This window comes from Peromyscus eremicus, chromosome 13 (genome assembly GCF_949786415.1).
Source record: "Peromyscus eremicus chromosome 13, PerEre_H2_v1, whole genome shotgun sequence".
In the NCBI taxonomy this organism is placed as follows: Eukaryota; Metazoa; Chordata; class Mammalia; order Rodentia; family Cricetidae; genus Peromyscus; species Peromyscus eremicus.
In genome coordinates, this window is record NC_081429.1 from 60,319,483 (window position 1) to 60,338,485 (window position 19,003).

Here is a 19,003-nt window from a genome sequence, read left to right on the forward strand (position 1 = left end):
GCAGTCACTTACATTTTTTCCCAGGGGTGACCAGGGAGCTTGTCACCCCACTGCGGAGGAGACAAGGGCACTGCAAGGAAAAGAACACAATACGGCTAGGTGAAAAATACTGACATTCTCTCGGAATGTCGACCCACTTAGTCGACATAGGAACCTGTGTTTTGTGTCAACTCCAGTCCCTAAACCAGCTGTGTTTGGCCGCGTAGTGGTGGCACACGCCTTTAATCCCAGCACTCTGGTGGCTGAGGCAGGCAGATCTCTGTGAGTTCGAGACCAGCCTGGTCTACAGAGCGAGTTCCAAGACAGCCAGGGCTACGCAGAGAAACCCTGTTTCGAAAAAACAAAACAAAACAAAACACTAACTGTATTTGTATTTGATGCCTTTATTCTTTCAACGTATCACCATAGAAAAGTAAAGACAGAGAAAGAAAGCTGAGCATTTCAAAAACCTCTTAAACATCCTTGATGCTGCACCACCCAGTTCAGTGACAAAGTAAGCCAAAGTTTACCCTGGAAATGAAGCAAGAGTTAATAGCAAGCTTGCCCATTGGTTGAGGGTTAACAGCAAGCTTGCCCATGGGTTGAGGGTTAACAGCAAGCTTGCCCATTGGTTGAGGGTTAACAGCAAGCTTGCCCATTGGTTGAGGGTTAACAGCAAGCTTGATCATTGGGCCAGCTGCATTCTCTATCTTGATCCCTGCACAAGATAAGGAGATCTTATGGAATTTGTGTCTATTTAGTTCATTCTTAATCCAGAGCCTTTGTGCATACTAGAAACTCCATCTGTATTGCTTAATGAAGAATTGATTTCACAGGTTATCCTTGTTTTAAGTAGTGGACAGTCCACAGTCCCAGCCCTAAGATTTTTGGACACGCCTCAGAACATTTTTTTTTTTTAATTCCAGAGAATGAAGTAAACCAAAAGCAAGTTTTGCTGATGCATTCACAGCAGCGATCATTTAAGCTTCAAACAAAGCTGAGGGAAGGGGGCTTTAAAGAAGTCTAACACCATAGCAAAGCATACCTTATGCCATGGAAGAATTAGCCCATGAAGGCCAGAACGCTGAGCGGAAACCTGACTCCCCAAAACAAGGAGGGTGTTCACCAAAAGACACAGAACCTCCTTTTCCACAAGACTCATGATGAAATGTGTTCTCCAGAAATCCAGTAATGTCAGTAGAGATAAGAGAGGGGAGAACTCTGTCCTAGATCCTCAAGGGCCTTCTTGCCAGGCTCAACTTCCACATCAGTGCGAAGGAGCTTTGCAAGGATTCGCAGGTCTTGCGTGTGGGCCTGTGACGGCACGTTCGCGGGCTCAGGCACTTCCCACTCCAGATTATTAGGTGGCTTCAGGAGGTTTCGCTCTCTTTAAGTGTTCTCATTACTCTCATTTATCTACTCCCTGGGGTACCTCAGGATCCTCTATGCTTTAAAAGTCTATTATCTTGCTGAATTGGAAATGTATTTTATAACTACAGTTTTCTTTGTGAGTCTTTATCTGCCAAATGCAGCGGTCACCATGCTAGACTTAGCCTAACAGGAAAAACACTTTATTTTCCTAGTGTCCCAAACGCTCCTTGTCCTACTGTGTCACTTTGACTGGCAGTGTTTATAACACTCTCAATTATCAGTCGCATCGCTGAGGATTCCTTCCGTTCCAGTGTTGCCTCAGGACAAGATAGTAAAGCCGATGACATTTGGCCTACATCAAGAAGCCCAGTTATCTTTTAAAACCCTGGAGGACTGGTTCCAGGAATCCCAGGTACCCCCAGAGATACCAGAATTTCCTTATGTAAAAGTGACACAGAGACCAGCCTGCTCTATAGAGGGAGTTCCAGGACAGCCAAGGCTACACAGAGAAACCCTGTCTCGAGAAACAAAATAACAAATAAATAAATAAATAAATAAATAAATAAATAAATAAATAAATACATAAATAAATACATAAATAATAAAAGTGATATAGTATTTACATGTAAACTGTGCGTGTATCTTTCAATGTACTTTTCCCATCTCCAGACAATGTACTTAATACATTATCCATGGTATGCAAATGGGTACTACGTTATATTATTTAGCAAATAACAATAAGGAAGTAGAACCTGCACATATCCAGAACAAATACAGTTTTTCCTAAATATGTCCTGTCTTCATTGTTTTAATCAGAAAACGACAGCACCTTCAGCTATGGAGGGTCAACTATATTGATTTGGTCCTGCTCAAAGGATGGGATGGTGAACAGGACTGTTAGAATAATCTGGGACCGCAGGGTGAAAGGACTCACTTCAGACCTTCCTAACTTTGAGTGTAACTCCCTTCCAGCTTCCACCGAGTGAGGGCTGATTCTTCTCCCAGGCTTCTCTGGGCCTCTCCCCACAAACACAAGCTCTTTGATGCTATCCCAAGCATCAGACACCCGCAACTCTGGGAGACTAGGATTTCAATTCGGGGGAGGGGGACTTTAGAAAGTTGGTTTATGACCCTCCCTTAAAACATTTAAATGTCAAATTTCATATACTGGAAAATGAATGACCAAAAAGATTTTGGGTCTCAAAATTTTTGTACTTAACATTTTTCTAGTCAGTAAAGTAACCTATCACAGCAACCACTTGAGGCATCTTTTAATGGTACCCTCCACACACCGTGGACTTGGGCTTTCAAGACATAGTTAGTGCTTTAAATAATGTTTTAAATTTTATAATGATAAATATGAGTTCATTTTATGATGGAGAATTCTAAACGATCTCCAAATGGAACAAAAATAAACATCCTGGGCATGGTCTTTGTCAGTTTTCTGAACTGTCCTTTTCTAAACTGTTGCCCTGTGAAAATCCCAGTTCTTACTGAGATTCATTGCCAGAATACAATGTGACCAACTCATGCTGAGCGAAGGTTTACACTGAGGACCTGGGTGGAGCTCTTGCCTGAGTGGAAGAGCTTCTGTACTGGGCTTCTGAATGGCATGTGTTTGCAGAATCTCGTCTAGAAACACGTGCAGTTCTTTCTGCTTCCTGAAACACTTGGAGTGAGCAGAGTGAGTGGTGAGGAACACTGAGCACTGTCAATATTCCATGTCTGGTGGGCTGCTGTGAAGGAATATTACAAGGTGAGACCGATTTACCAAGGGTTACTTTGTTCAGGACCTTCGGGCCAGCCTGACAGACAGACTCTAGAGCAAAAGGCCAATCAGGTCAAGATTTTAGGTACAACAGTAGAGGGGCGGAGGGTTATGTGCTTCTCCAATACAGGCCATCACTTACGGGCTTATGAAGATTATAGTTGGTACTATGGGCTCCACGCCTCTTTTCCCCAAGACAAGTATGTTGGGACTCTAACCCCAGTGGGATGGGGCTAGGAGTCTGGGGGACGTCGTTAGGTTTAGATGAGGTCATGAGAATGAAGCTCTAATAGTGAGATTCACGCATTTATGAGAGAGGAAGACTGTGAGGATACAGCGATCAGGCCTATGAGCTGTGCACGGCCCTTATCAGATACTGCATCTGCCCACGCTTCCCAGGCTCCAAGAACATAAGAAATAAGTGTTTAAGTCTCCAGTCTAAATTATTTTCATTACAATAGCCCAAACTAATTTATATGAAATCTTCACACACTTTACTTTCTTCTATATTATTTTTTGTATGCTTTTTCTTCTGTTATTATTGCGTGTATATGTGTGTGTGTGTGTGTGTGTGTGTGTGTGTGTGTGCTACAGCACATGTTTGGAGGCCAAAGAACAACTTTGTAGAGTCAGTTCTCTCCTTCCACCTTGCTGTGGATTCCCGGGAGTGAACTCAGGTCACGGTGCTCTCGAAACAAGGAATTTGCCCCGTGGGCCATGTCACTGACCCATCAGCCAGCCCCCTTCAAGCTTAGTGTGATTGTGGAGATGGCGTCTACTTGGTTTCCATTTCATAGCTTATCCATGATTCTTTGCTTTTGAAATCAAAAGACTACACCCCCAATCCCTTTCAGGTGCTGCATGTCCGGGTGAACGCCATATCAATAACCTCGGTGAGTGGTAGGGCTTGTCAAAATCCTGGAGAATAGACATATTCTATTATATTATCATTATGCTTTTGGGAAACTTTGCTTTCAAAATATAACTAAAGTGGAAGTATTTGGAAGTTTGAGCCATGGTCCTCCAGAAGAAAGGGCTTCTTCATCTCATGACAATTTTGAAGAAATAAATTGAGTTCTTACGTTCACTGAAAAGGGAGCCTAGGTCTTCAAAGCTCTCTCCTTCCAGTCAAGTGTTTAAAAGCTTGGCTTCTGGGGTCTGCCTACGTCCTCACCTCCTTTCCACCAGCCTTTTGCGCCTATGACAGCATTAAAATGAACTTCCCGGTGTCCTCACAGATCTTTCATATTTCGAGGTAGTTTTGGGTCCAGATATCACTTCACACCACTTGCCGTATAACAGCGCTCTGTGCTCCACTGCCAGCCGCGTGGCGCTTCCCTATCTTTCTCTTGTCCTCACTGCTTCTTCTCTGCACCATTTAACATTTCTTTATCTCGGCACAGTCCTTTAAATGTCATTGCTCCTCAGGGTCTCATCTCCGCGCCACTTCTTCCACTTCACCCACTACTGCTGATTTCCAAATTTGTATTTCTTAGCTGACTTCTCTGTGTTCAAGCTTTTACAGCACTTCTAGCCCGAACTCAACACCATCCACAGAATCTCACAGGTACCTGAGACACGCCTGTGAAGAGAAATCATTGTCTCTGCCCAGCCACAGCCACAGCCTGAATCTTCCATTCCTCCTCCTCACCATCATCAACCCAGTCATCAGAGCTGAAGCAAATGCCATTCCTGCCTCTGTGAGTCATCTTCTGAACTCATCCTGTTTCCCAGCTGCCCCCTCCCAGCTCACTTCTCTACAGACCCATGGCTGCGTTTTCTTATTATGAAGCCTCAGGGTACTCCACTGCTGGCCATGCACACATGTGCCAAGTGCCCTTCCCCAGCTCAGCCTTCACCAGTCCCCGGTGAGGGATTTTACTCAGTTATTCCAGCTCTCTGATTACTGGGGTCTCTCTACACTTGCCTTTCCATGTGCTGTTTCCGCTGTGTGGGATGCTTGTCCCTCCTATGGCAAGTGTTTAAAAGCTTGGCTTCTGGGGTCTGCCTACGACCTCACCTCCTTTCTGCCAGCCCTTTGCACCCATGACAACATTAAAATGAACTTCCCGGTGTCCTCACAGATCTTTTCACTCTGGAAAACATTACTTCCTGACACTCACACTTCCAAAGACAAAAAACAAAAAAAAAAAAAAAAAGTGCTTCTTCTGTGTGGGGGTAGTACACTGTGCTGCTATCTCAGAGTGCATCACCCCACAGTAGATTACCTGCCCACCCCCTCCTCCCAAGGCTCAGGGGTTGTGGAGGAAGAGGGGTAGAACAGTGTAGGACAGATGCACTGGATGCCTACAAGGAAGCAGTGTCTTCTGGACACAGCAGAGCTCTCCACACACGCAGCCGCAGAAGCTGTGACGGCATGCACAGACCTGTGCAAGCCCACACCAGACAAAGTCCTAGCATTGACAGAGGAATTGGGCATGGAGTGCCACCGCTAGCTGAGGAGCTGTGGGCAGATGGTGGCCGTTGGGGGAGGGAGAGTTGGTTTTCTCTAAGAGGGTAGCCCCTGGTCAGTCATCCATGATCAGACGGAAGGCTACACACCCAAGAAAACTTAGGCAGCACATATCGGTCTTGATGGATTTAAAAAATTAAAAGGACACAAAGTTGGGGGAGTAGGGGTGAGGGGCAGATGTGGGAAGGAATAGTTGGGGAAGGGGAGAGTATAATCAAAACAAATTTGTAACATTTTGAAGAACTAATAAAAATATATTTAAAAAATATTACACAATCAACCACCAGCCTCACTATAGTGAGACAATCAGGGCAGAACCATGCTTCTCACTCCTGATTTCTGAGTTTAACATAATTCCTGGAGTAGAATAGGTGTCCTGGATAGTTTTATGTCAACTCGACCCAAGCTGAAGCCATCTGAGAGGAGGTAACCTCAACTGAGAAAATGCCTCCATAAAATTGGGCACTACCAGGCCTACAGGGCATTTTTTAAATTAGTAGTTGATGGGGGAGGGCCCAGCCCATTGTGGTGGTCCTGAGTTGTATAAGAAAGCAGGCCGAGCAAGGCATGAGGAAACAAACCAGTAAGCAGCACTGCTCTATGACCTCCGCATCATCTCCTGCCTCCAGGTTCCTGTCCTGTTTGAGTTCCTGCCCTGACTTCCTTCAGTGATGGACTGTTACCTGGAAAGGTGACCAACTCAACCTTTTCCTTCCAGTGGTGGCTTGAAAGGAAATGGCCCCCAGAGGAAATGGCACTATTAGGAGGTGTGGCTCTGTTGAAGTGGGTGTGGCCTTGTTGGAGGAAATGCATCACTGTGGGGGCGGGCTTTGGGGCTTCCTACACTCAGGATACCACCTAGTGTGACTGTCAGTGGACTTGCTGTTGCCTGGAAGATGTAGCGCCCTGGGTCCCAGTACCACATCTGTCTGCACACCACCACCATGCTCCTCATAATGATAAGGGACTGAACCTCTAAAACTGTAAGCAAGCCACCCCAGTGAAAGGTTTTCCTTATAAGAGTTGCTGTGGTCATGGTGTCTCTTCACAGCAATAGAAATCTTAACTAAGGCGCTCCCCAAGTTGCCTTTGGTCATGGTGTTCCATCACAGCAACAGAGAACCTAACCAAGACAGTAAGTAATTAATAACGCTTGCTAAATGCACGGGTGAATGAGTAAGTGAATATCAGTATCTCCAGGATCGTCCCTCACACTTCCTACATAGCTTTTATCACACAGTTTCAAAGATTATATCTTGTTACAGAAAGCCCCAAGAATTTTGTATAATGTCTTAGTCCCAAAAGCAAACACACAACAAACAGCTAGCATGTTTAGAATAAAGCTTGATTATTTTTTAATTAAAAAAAAATCCTTGAATTGATACCTCCTGTACTTTGAATATGCATTCTCATACCCTGATATTAGAAAAGTCTCATTTTTGCAGAAACAGCTCTGCTCAGCTGATCCCAATCACTTTATCACTAATGTTCTATTAACATTCCATAACAGCTTTTCTCCTCACTTCAGAGTCAATACATAGATCTTCCTAGTCTTCTTGCCTGAGTCAATCCATAAATACTTTTAATCTATGAACTTTCAAGCTCAAAAAGATTTCCTGGGTCACTAAATACTTAGTTCTCGCTTCCAAGGGATTGAAAACTCACAGAGGCTCAGGATCAATTATATTTCATCTTTTCAGCGCTTATTTCACAGCTGAACACTTCTCAGAATAATGAACACAAGTCCAGTTCCTGACAAGCCGTGGCAAAGGCCAAATGAATGAGAAATATTATTCACTCTGGCCCCATGCTCTAGCAGGGGGGTGAAGAGGTAGTGTGTGCTATGACTTATTACAGTAACCACGTTCTGCTCACACCCAGATCAATCGCAAAGTGGAAGTCCGAGGCCCTGGGCCTTTCACCATGGAAAAGTAACATACACATCGTGTGACAATAATAGCCCATAAATCTCTGCCCCAGGCCCAGAACCTTATCTCACGTGGTGCCAATAAGAAAGAAAAAGATCTCAAAGGAAATGGCTGCTTCCTGTGCAGAAGCCTTGAGTACCACAGTGGAGGAATCCTGTAACATAAGCAACACTGTCTGAGGGAGAGTGAGCTCAAAACAGTTGACAGACAAATAGTGTTCTGAAGTTAAATTTATCACTGAAAAGGTCATGAATGGGAAGACAGTTACTGATAAAACTACATGGCTACATGCATAGGCATCACCCAGGGCATCCTGGTTATGAACAGAAAACATTATATATGACCACGGACCACAGTGTGTACATGTGGAATTCTTAGTCTAAGGTGGACAAGCCAGCTGAGATTTATATGGAGGGTATATCCAGGAGCCTCTCTCTCTCTCTCTGAGTGTGTGTGCATTTGCACAGAGGAGTACATTTGCATAGAGGAGTACACATGCTCATAATCATGGTTTATGTGCATATTCCTTTGATAGGATTCTGGCCAATCCCCAGATTATCCCTAAAGGCTTGGACACAGTGTTAAAAACCACTACTGTAGCAAGCAACTGTCGGATTCATAAACAAGGATGCCATTAGGTGATAGTCAAGAGCGCCAATGCTGTAACAACCAAGGCCACATGACCAGAGCTCCGAGACAGTGCCACAAAGCTGATGTGACCGAGCACTAACAGGAATGAAAGAGAAAACCCCTCGCAGTCTCCCAGTTAACTGGACAGCACGGAACAGTGAGGCCAGGGCAGAGACGCCTCCTTTTCACACTTGGGAGGACTCAGACAAGAACAGAAGCTCCTGGTGAGTACAGGAACAGTGGTCTGTAAGACATACTGCTTCCACGTCACACCCCAAACTGACCATTAAATTTCATCGGCTGTTTTTGTATGACTTAACTCATGTATAAAAACCAAAGCAGCCGGGCGGTGGTGGTGCACACCTTTAATCCCAGCACTCGGGAGGCAGAGGCAGGCAGATCTCTGTGAGTTCGAGGCCAGCCTGGTCTCCAAAGTGAGTTCCAGGAAAGGTGCAAAACTACACAGAGAAACCCTGTCTCGAAAAACAAAACAAAACAAAACAAAAAAACAGATTCTCAAAAACCAAAGTAAACATAGAATAAGGCAGTACAAGACAACATTCCACCCCTGAAAACCTCTGATCTGAGATATTATTTATTCTGATCATTGTTACAGTCTAGACCCCTATTTCATTCAGGATCCAATTAGTGGAAAGATGCACTATAGGTCTTTCCGAGGAAATACCAGAACTTGCATGTGTGATGAAGGACCAGAACCAAGAACTTAACGTAGAGTGTGGTATAGCCACTTGCAACATTCAGAAGCCGGGAGCTCCCCACGGCTGATGTTAGAATGGTCCTCCGTTTGTGTGTGTTTGTTTGCCTGGGCTTGTTGTGCTATTTAAAGTTGTGTTTTGTTTTTGTTTACTGTCGTGTGTGTGTGTGTGTGTGTGTGTGTGTGTGTGTGTGTGTGTGTATCTCAGTGTATGCACATGTGTGTGCAGTACCCGGGGAGGCCAGAAGGTGTCAGATACCTTGTAACTGGAGTTGCAGACAGTTGTGAGCTGCCTAATGTGGGTGCTGGGAACTGAATTCAGGTCTTCTGAAGAGGAGCAGGTACTCTTAACTGGTCAATCATCTCTCCAGACCATTGGCTAGTTTGGGTTGTTTTTCTGTGTATTCTTGACTGGCTTTGTACTTGTTATGAAGGCCCAGCTAGCTTAATGGCAATCCTCCTGCCTCTGCTTCCTAAATACCTGTGCCACCAAACCTGCAGAGAAGATGTAAACAGAGCCTAGAACCACAGTGCAGGAACTCTTGGCAAACGCTGAGACAAGAAGGTGCTGTTGGAGCAGCTGGAGTGAGGAAAGCAGCTGGCAAGGCCTCTCCAAGAAAAGGGAAGTGAGATGCCCAGCTGTGCCCAACTTGCCTTCTCCTATGCCTCCCATTGGCTCAGCCTATGGAAAGCCAAGAGCCAAGGAAACGGGAAACTGCGGTCCCCTGTGGAGTTAGACCAAGAAGCCAGGCAAACCAGGAAGCGGGGGTGAGTGGGAAGGAAGCCAAAGCTCTGGAGTCTGCTGATGCGCGGTGGGAAAGGGGTGAGCTGAATAAAGACAGGAAGGAGAGAGGAGTGGGACAGACTGGAAGAGGAGAAGAAAGAGAAAGCACGGCCCCAGGTTGGCTAGAAGAGGCGCTTCCCGTGCCATGGTGGGCTACAAAGGCCGAGCGACAATGGCAGAACTTCAAGTGGCCTCAAAGCCCACGGAGAGCTTCCGTCCGTGCTCTGAGGTCACTGGAGTTCGTTTAGAGCTAAGAGGTAATTGACTGAATTAATGTGAATTTAAGTCTCTCCTGTCAAAATGAAATCGAAATACCTTTCAGGAAACTTGCGATGGGATTTCAGAGAGTCAAACCCACGGCAGGCCCTTCTTGTGTGTGAAGAAAGGAAAAGAGCTGAGAGCAAAGGAAACAGCAGGGGAAAAAGTGTGCGTGGTGTGTGTGTGTGTGTGTGTGTGTGTGTGGTGTGTGTGTGTGTGTGGTATGTGTGTATGTGTGTGTATGTGTGTGTGCTGTGTGTGTATGTGTGTGTGTGTGTGTGGTGTGTAGTGTGTATGTGTGTGTGGTGTGTATGTGTGTGTGAATGTGTGTGTATGTGTGTGTGAGTGTGTGTGTGTGAATGTGTATGTGTGTGTGCTGTGTGTGTATGTGTGTGTGTGTATGTATGTGTGTGTGTGTATGTGTGTATGTGTGTGTGTGTGTGTGTGGTATGTGTGTATGTGTGTGTATGTGTGTGTGCTGTGTGTGTATGTGTGTGTGTGAATGTGTGTGTGAGGGTGGGGAGTGGAGAAGAGAGCCCAGCCCCAGGATTCCATCTATGATGTTTGTTTATAGCTGTTTCAAATTAAGGAACTAATTTCGGACTGGGAATACATAAGCAAGTTCCCTGAGAAGTAGAAGAGTGTTGCTCGGAAGGACCCGTCTAAGGTAAAGAGCAGAGCTGGTGGTGTGTCTGCTGGCCGCTCGTGCCTTGATTCATTTGTGAGAAGAGCACAGCTCTGTCCTAGCACTTCCTGTTGAGCTGTCCACCCCACCAACGAGCAGCACCTAGGCCCGCTTCGGGAGGCCAGTTACTCCGCACAGATTAGATCCTCCCGACGGGGGTCTCTGGAGCCCCAGCCACTGCGCTCCTGGGAAGTAGCTGGGACTGGGGTCTCTGGAGCACCAACCACTGCGCTTCTGGGAAGTAGCTGGGACTGGGGTCTCTGGAGCCCCAGCCACTGCGCTGCTGGGAAGTAGCTGGAACTGGGGTCTCTGGAGCACCAACCACTGGGACTTTGCGCTTGCTCAGCTGGCTTGCTGTTTGCCTCCCAGGTCCCTGCTCAGCTGCATGAGAAGACAGAAAGGGGGCTGGATTGATGGCTCTGATTCTGCTCTGCAGGGCTGGAGTTGGGTTCCCGGGACCTACATGGAGGCTCACAACTGTCTCTAACTCCAGTTCCAGGGGATCCAACACCCTCTTCTGGACTCCTCGGGTGCACATACATACACTAACACACATAAAAATCTCTTAATTTAAAAAAGAAGGAATATGAAAAGTCAGTGTGGCACTATAGTGCTTTATAAAATTATTTTGCAGTTATTAAAATGAAGGCTTCATGCAGGACTATTCTTTTTTTTTTTTTTTTTTGAGCTGCCCAAAGAGAATATTGCTATGAGAAAGTTTCTGTTTAATATTCAGTCTCATCCACTGAGTTATTAATAGAAACTAGATCATGGCAACAATTTCTAAGGGTGCTAATGAGTGCCTCTCCTTAAAACAACCAATGAAAACTTAATCTTTCTATATGGATTTCCTAAAACAGAGCCCCTTGTCCTGCATGGTAGAGCACTTTAAAACATGCCATTTTAGGAATACATCTTCTCAGCAATTCTTTCTGTAACTTACAGGACATGTTTCACACTCCTGAGCAGATGAGTCCATCATGCTGGGCAATATTGGTGCTGCCAATACCATGAAATGCTATTTCTGCTTCGAGATGTTTATGATCAGTAGCTACATAACTGACCTTGGTCATGTGTTCCTGCCCAACTCTTCACTAACACCAAAAATCATTATAATGTCAGTGTCACTAAGTGCCCACAGAAAGGAATGACTCCATTCATTGCTCTGAAATGAAGCATCCCCACTGATAGGAAACTTAACTAATCATGCCCATTTTAAAGAATTAGAGAACAGAGTTAAGGTTCAGAGATATTAAATGCTGTTCCCAAGAATTACCAGTTATTAAACAGTAGGTCTGGCCTCTCTCTCTTGGTCACTATACCTAGCACTGATTTCAGGCAACACTTGATTTAATATTCTGTCACTATCTGGAAATGTTTAGCAATGCCTACATAGGAGTTTTGCATGTTTATTTTGCAATGGGTTTCTCAAAGCACGTAGCCAGCCTTGACTGTGACATCCTGGGTAGATACTGCATGGGGGGGGGGGTGTTAAACTATGTCCACACATTCTCCAACAGTTCTTTCAAAAGACAAAGCTAATTTCCACGTTTGGGTCAGTCACGCCTTCTAATGAACGGGGTCTGGTAGAAGAAAGGGTGTGTCCTAAGAGTCAGATGAGGAAGCTTTGCAGCTTCTGTCTCGCCATTGGGTCACTTGCTCTCGGGAAAGGCAGATTCCATGTCATGAGGACACTCAGGCAACACGTGGAACAGTCCATGGGGTGAGGAACGGAAGCCTCTTGCCAGGAGCCGCTTAAATAAGCCATCTCAAGCACTGAGTCAAATGTTGAAAACATTGACCGCCCCTGACTCTGCCCCTGGGACTTGCCTTCTGAAAGACCCCTCAGAGAGAACCATCTAGACAAACTACTTAATTACTAATATTCAAAAACTGTGGGATAAGTTTGTTATTTTGAGCTAGGATAACTTATATAATAATGAATAATTCATGTTATATAACTCTGGGATCTAAGATATGTAAGAATATTCAATTAAAAGGCAAGAATATTCAACAACGTTTGGTACAATATTAATTTGATTTGGTTATGCCTTTTCTGACCATCCAGGCATTTCATCTACAGACACTGTAGGAATGATCTTCCATGAGGATCAGAGGGCTTCCCTCCACCCATTCATTGTGCCAAGGCCTTCTTTTAATTAGGCCATGGCTTTTGACATCTGATGCTTAATTCAAAGACTACCAGACACACTCCTCCCACAAGAGCTACCTCCCTTCTAATTGAGCAGTCTGTTGCTCCTGTTTCCAATCCCGTCATACCTCTGTCACATGGCCTAGAGTTACAGTTCAAGATCTCATAGCCATGTTTATTCCACCTGCACAGCATGGAATGAGGCCAGTGGGGGTGGCCATTGGATTCTGCTGTTGTCACCCAGCTCTGTGTGGGCCCGACTAGAGGAGCCGTTAGAGATACGACTAGCTCCACGGCATGCCCTGGATCTGCAGGATCCAGTCTCCTTGGTGAATGAGAAAGGCAGTGGATTGCAGAGCACCAGTGGACGCACTTGAAAAGTGAGGACCTTGCTGGCTACTCAGTAAGATCAGAGCATCAGGGTCTTACCTGTGAGTTGGACTCCAGCAAGCTCATGTGTGAGTCCAACACTATTGGTTCACAAGCACCTGCTAAGCAGATGGAATGAAGGTGTTACATGCCACTCTGAGTACATCACACCTCTATTTCACCCATACCACACTTTTCTCCTTCAAAAGCAATCCCAATCTCAAGTTCAGCAGAAAGTTCCACAAAGGGAAGATTTTTCAAAGTATTTTTTTCCATGGAAGGATTCTGGGTTCTAATCCAAAAGGTTCTTCTGAGCAGATACTGCCTATCTCTATGATTAAATTGTTTGAAAAGTTTGCTTCATAGCTTATATGCAAATTCTTATTGGTAAAGCAGATAAAGATCCCAGTAGATGAAGGAGTTTTCTTGCATGATGTGTTTGTATACTATTACAGGAATCTTGGGGAAAATAAGGTGTGGTAGTTTGAATGTATTTGGCCCCCATAAGCTCACAGGGAGTGGCACTATTAGAAGGTGTGGCCTTGTTGGAAGAAGTGTGTCACTGTGGGGGCGGGCTTTGAGGTCTCTTTTTTTCAAGCTTCCCTCAGTGTGACAGTCAGTTGACTTACTGATGTCTCTAGGTCAAGATGTAGCACTCTCAGCTCCAGCACCACCTCTGCCTGCATGCTGCCATGCTCCCTGCCGCGATGACCTCTGACACTGTAAGGGAGCCACCACAATTAAATGTTTTCTTTATAAGAAAGCTGCCGTGGTCATGGTGTCTCATGACAGCAACAATAAACCCTTACTAAGACATAAGGGAAATTTTATAAATCAAGGATGTGGACCTTCCCCCTCTTTCCTTATAATTAACTTATTTCCTCACAGCAGAATAACACTTTTCCTCAAGCTAATACAGCGGCCTACATTCCTTCTATTTTGGAAGTAAACTCTAAGAAACCCTTGGAATAAATTCGGGGAGCACCATGCAGTTGTTCTCTGAAAGCTGAGGGGTTTGTGTCTTTTACAGCATGCGTGAAGAAAACATAATACAGTGCTCTCTAGAATTACATGTTGTCTATCACATGGCTGCAGTAGTTATAAATGAGGAAAGTATGCATAGAGTGTTTGGAAACAGCATTCTGAGGCCCCCCCTAAGTACATGCTCCAGTTAGCTCTTCCAAGCCAAGGGGAACTCCTTGGGACTCAGAAGATGTTTCCCTGTCCTGATACAGGTTTTTTAAGACATTTGGGAAAGGGGAGGGACATGAAAATATTTTCCCAAGTCAAAGGAACAAGTGTGGAAGTAATATAATTCCGTGACTTCTATTTTTTATTAACAGTTGTTTGGTTGGTTGGTTTTTTTGATTTTTTTTTTTTTGAGACAGGGTTTTTTCTGTGTAACAGCTCTGGCTGTCCTGGACTTCACTCTATAGACCTGGCTGACCTCGAACTCACAGAGATCCACCTGCCTCTGCCTCCTGAATGCTGGGACTAAAGGCGTGTGCCACCAGTTCCAACTTTTCTAATTTTTAAAATACGTCTTTTTCTCATGTAGGAAGCACGGGCAAGGAGTTGACGTTAAGGTTGCAGTGTGGATCACCTGAGATGAACTATTCTCCTTTGGAGTCAGTTCATTTTTATTCAGAATGTCTTTCAGTCTCAATTTTATTGACCTTACAAGCGGTTTCAGTTTTTTCAAAGATATGATTTGAACTTTTGTTTGTTCTGTGTTACAAATCTATTTCAATATCAACCATTATGGCCTGGGCCTCTCAGCAGAGGCCTGGGGTTCATTGGCTTCCTCGGACAGGGCTCTAGAGGGAAAAATCCTCCTAACAACCTGGTTTGGAGTCCTCAGCAGGAGTAAAACCATTAGTGAAGCAAGAATTTCTCTTGTTTATTTTTCTAGAAGAGAAAAGAAAGACTCCTCGAAAAGAATTCTACACTCATCTGGGCATGGTAGCACATGTCTTTAATCCCAGCACTCTGAGTTTGAGGCCAGCCTGGTCTACGAAGTGAGTTCCAGGACAGCCAGGGCTACACAGAGAAACCATTTCTCAAAAACAAAAACAAAAACAAAAACAAAAAAAAAAAGAAAGAAAAAACCAAAAACAAAATAAAACCAAAACAAACAAACAAACAAAAGAGTTCTACACTTAATCATCTCGTGGGCTCCTGAAGGGCTCCTGCCCGTCTCTGCTGTCACAATGCCTTCTGGGGACCCTGCATGAAGGGGCCTGAGGTGAGGCTGGGGCCTGTGCAGAGCACTTCAGAAACTCTGTGCCGTTTGTGAGGACGCGGGAACCATTCGCCCATCCCACACCAAGCTGGAGAGGGCGCTCTGTGATTCAGCCCCAGCCCTCCTGAATCAGGGCAGACTCCAGAGCCACCTTCTCTAGCTACTTCGGGCATCTCGAAGCCTCCTCAGGCTCTGCCTGTGACCAGGGACAGTCACCCTGGTCACCGAGGTTCTGTTGTCCTCATCCGAAACAAACTGGCAGCCGATGTTCTGGATGTCCTCAGTAACAGTCAGCAGAGCCTGATGCTCTTGATCCGCCAACTGACCCTCTGTGGTGGGAAATCTTGTTCCTGGATAATGGTGTGTTCGCTGAAACCATTAATTTTGCTTGAGAACACTTTATTACCTGCAGGTTTGATCCATTTGAGCTGGACTCAGAAAGACACATGTTTACTCTCTGAGTCGATAGATCCCCACAATCTGGCTTCCAAACAAGGAAGGATCGAAAGATTACAAGAAAACACAGGAACAAAATTCTTTTGCCGCCAACTGTTTACGTGAACATTCAAGCCGCTCAGAGGGAGCTATGGGCTGGTGTGGACTGATGCAGCTCCTGGGGGGACACATCGGAGAGAAAAGCCAGTGTCAGTCAATCTGACAATAGCCCTCAGGAAGGTGTGGAGGCCACTGCTGCCTGAAGGGCTGGATGCAACTCGTTTGCATGATGGTCAGGCAGGAGAAGAGACCAGCAGGAATTGTGCTTCCATGACATGGAAGTGACGCCATCCTCCCCTGGCACAAACCTCGGACTGTGGTGGCAACTCTCCGTGCTGTGTTGCTGTCTCTTTTACATTTTTATATTCTCCATCGGTGCCAGAATGCAAGATGAGACACATTTTATACCTGTGAATGTAAATATGAACACTGTTATTCTTGGTGTTTCTAATCGATTGATAGTGGCAGGAGTCCCCTCTCCAACGGGTCCCAGCTGCCCGAAGGCCCCCACAATCGCCCCCACAATCGCCCCTGAGCTCTGCAGCTGCAGCCAGGAATGGAGGAGCCTGGGTACAACTGCAGTTCTTGGAACTGCTGCCCGCTGCCATTTGACAACCCACAGGCACAGCTGGACAGCCCCAAGCAGAGAAGGGGACTTGTCCTGCCCAGCTGAAACCAGGCTCACGCTCCTGGACAGGACAGGCTGCTGTCATCAGGAAAACAGGGCCATCCAGGCAGGCCTGAATCCCCTAGTACTCTAGCCACCCCACCCCTACCCCTTCCACTGCCTTCATTCCCATCACAGTATCTAGCAAGGGAGAAAGTAGATGAATTTAGCACTGAGCCATCTCTCCAGCCCCTATTAGAACTGACAACTTCCTTCCTCCATTCATTCTTTTTTTTTTTTTCTAGACAGGGTTTCTCTGTGTAACAACTCTGACTATCCTGGAACTCACCCTGTAGACCAGGCTGGCCTCAAACTCACAGAGATCCACCTGCCTCTGCCTCCCAAATGCTGGGATTAAAGGCCTGCACCACCGCTGCCTAGCATCTTTCCTTCCTTTCTTTCTCCTCCTTCATTTTATTTTTCTGTGTATGGATATTTTACCTGTCTGAATGTCTGTCCAGCACATGTGTGCCTGATGCTAACGGAGATCAGAAGAAGGTGGCAGATTCCAGAGGGTGATGAGCTGGGAATCGAACCCAGGTCCTCTGCAAGAGCAGCGGGTACTCTTAACCACTGAGCCAACACCTCCTATTAGAACAATTCCTGCCCTGAGTGCACCAGGCCAGAAGCATAGATGAACATGGCTGTGTCTTTCCACAACCAAGTTTACTGAATAAGTTCACAAGGTCCAGTGTTTTCAAGGGTGGCATTTGCCAGACAATCTCACCTACGTTGGTAATCTGGCAGAGGCAAAAATGGGTTCTTCCCTCCCAATCTTAATTCCTGAAGAGCAACTCTTACATCACACACCAATAACCACATCCCTTGACGTATACAGTGTATATATGTGGTTTGTGAATGAGTGTGACTCAAGAGGCTGTAGCAGAGCGCAGAAGGTTTCAGAAGTAGTTGATGTAAACGTTAATGGAGACTGTGCAACCAAGATGACAGCCCCAGACCGGCTGCTGCAGGGGCCGAAGCTGAAAGAAAGGCTCCAGCGTGGAGTCCAGATGTGAAGTAAAAAACACCTGGTGCAGATCCAGAGAGGACCTAGCCAAGATGAAACTACAGGACCGTTGAGAGCTCTCTGCCTCTCCATCCTTGACAGACAATGGGTGTCAGGTCAGTGGCACCATGCCACCACAGTGCTAGGCGCCCACCATGTTATGGCGGCAAGAGGAAGTTGTGGCCTTTCCTTGGCCTGGTGTGACTGGTAAGTTCTTTGGCCTGGCTTCCCTGATATAACTTTAATACAGTCAAGTACTCCCTCACCCATCCATTCTCAATTCACCCTTTCTGTTCCCAGGAATGAGGCATTTATTAGCTTGTGCTGCATGGGTGCTGCCGGACAGATGGTGAGGTTTGTGGGTCCACCCAAGGGCTACAGTTGTCTTTCCCCCTCAAAATGGAGTCAAAAGCTATTTGTAAGATGGACTTTCTGAGGGCAAGAGATAGCCTGGGAAAACACCGTTTTTGTACAGTATGGAGTAACTTAAAGAAAGGCACAGCCTGGACTCAGCTGTTCCTCTCAAACGGAAAACTCACCTAGACATGAACCTCACTCCCAAACTGCTATTTGTACAAGAGTATGTCGTCTTAGGGGATGACAACACCATCAACCCTCCTGTTTAAACCTTGATTCTGCCCTTCAGACATCTAGTCTACCAAGCCTGTCTAGTCTACAGGTCTTCCGAGCCTCTTACATCCATCCGTTTCCTGCCATTGGTTTACTCCATGCTCCTTCTGGGGCTGAAATAATACAAAGCTCCTGAGCAGTGTTTCCAACGCCATCTCACTTCTTCAGTTCACTTCTCATGATGCTTCCTCAACTTCTGAGTGGGGAAATGCAACCGTCTGGGCAGGAAGGAAAACAGTTTGAACAGATATGTGAGCCTCTCCCTCGACTATCAGACTCTTGAAACAATGGATCTCAAGAAACAGAAATATCCCCAGGAATCTCACACTGGGAGAAGGAAAGGCTGGGGACACAGAGCCAGCCAGAAGAGGAACTTGTCTCGAGGAAAATTTACACCCTGTCATCTGGCCTTGCCAGTGGGCCTGAGCCTACACATTGATGACAAGCAGGACCTTACACTGACTGGCCTGCTTAGTTATGACAGCTCACGCCTTACCCAGAAGAAGATGAACTTGGGTAGGGAGGCTGCTGGATTTCTGTCTCCCTTCAAAGTGTTACCACATTGAACCCGTCTGTTTTCTGCTTCTCAGTCATTTTAAGAATTGGTCTTCTTAGAGCCATACACCTGATGCCCCCACCCCCCCCTTTAAAGCCCTCTGAAGCACCCTTCTGTCCAGTAAGGGTCTCTTGAGCTCTCAGCCCCTTCACCCCACGCTTTGCTCAGATGTTTGAATTCAGCTGCTTCCTTCCCACACTAGGGCCTATGCAAGTATCCTTTCCTTCTTCTGCAGCTGGGAATCACCTCCTTTGCACCAGAGGCCCTCTCTGTAACTCATCCTCCGACACCTTCC

General features: G+C 45.9%; 1 long non-coding RNA gene across 1 annotated transcript; it reads right to left on the reverse strand.

Moving 5' to 3' along the window:
• Nucleotides 1-16,741: 16,741 nt before the first annotated feature.
• Nucleotides 16,742-18,622, reverse strand: LOC131923338 (uncharacterized). Its single transcript, XR_009382578.1, has 2 exons — nucleotides 18,220-18,622; nucleotides 16,742-17,104 (listed from the first exon to the last, which is right to left on the reverse strand). It is a non-coding gene; the product is annotated as an uncharacterized LOC131923338 (long non-coding RNA).
• Nucleotides 18,623-19,003: the final 381 nt, after the last annotated feature.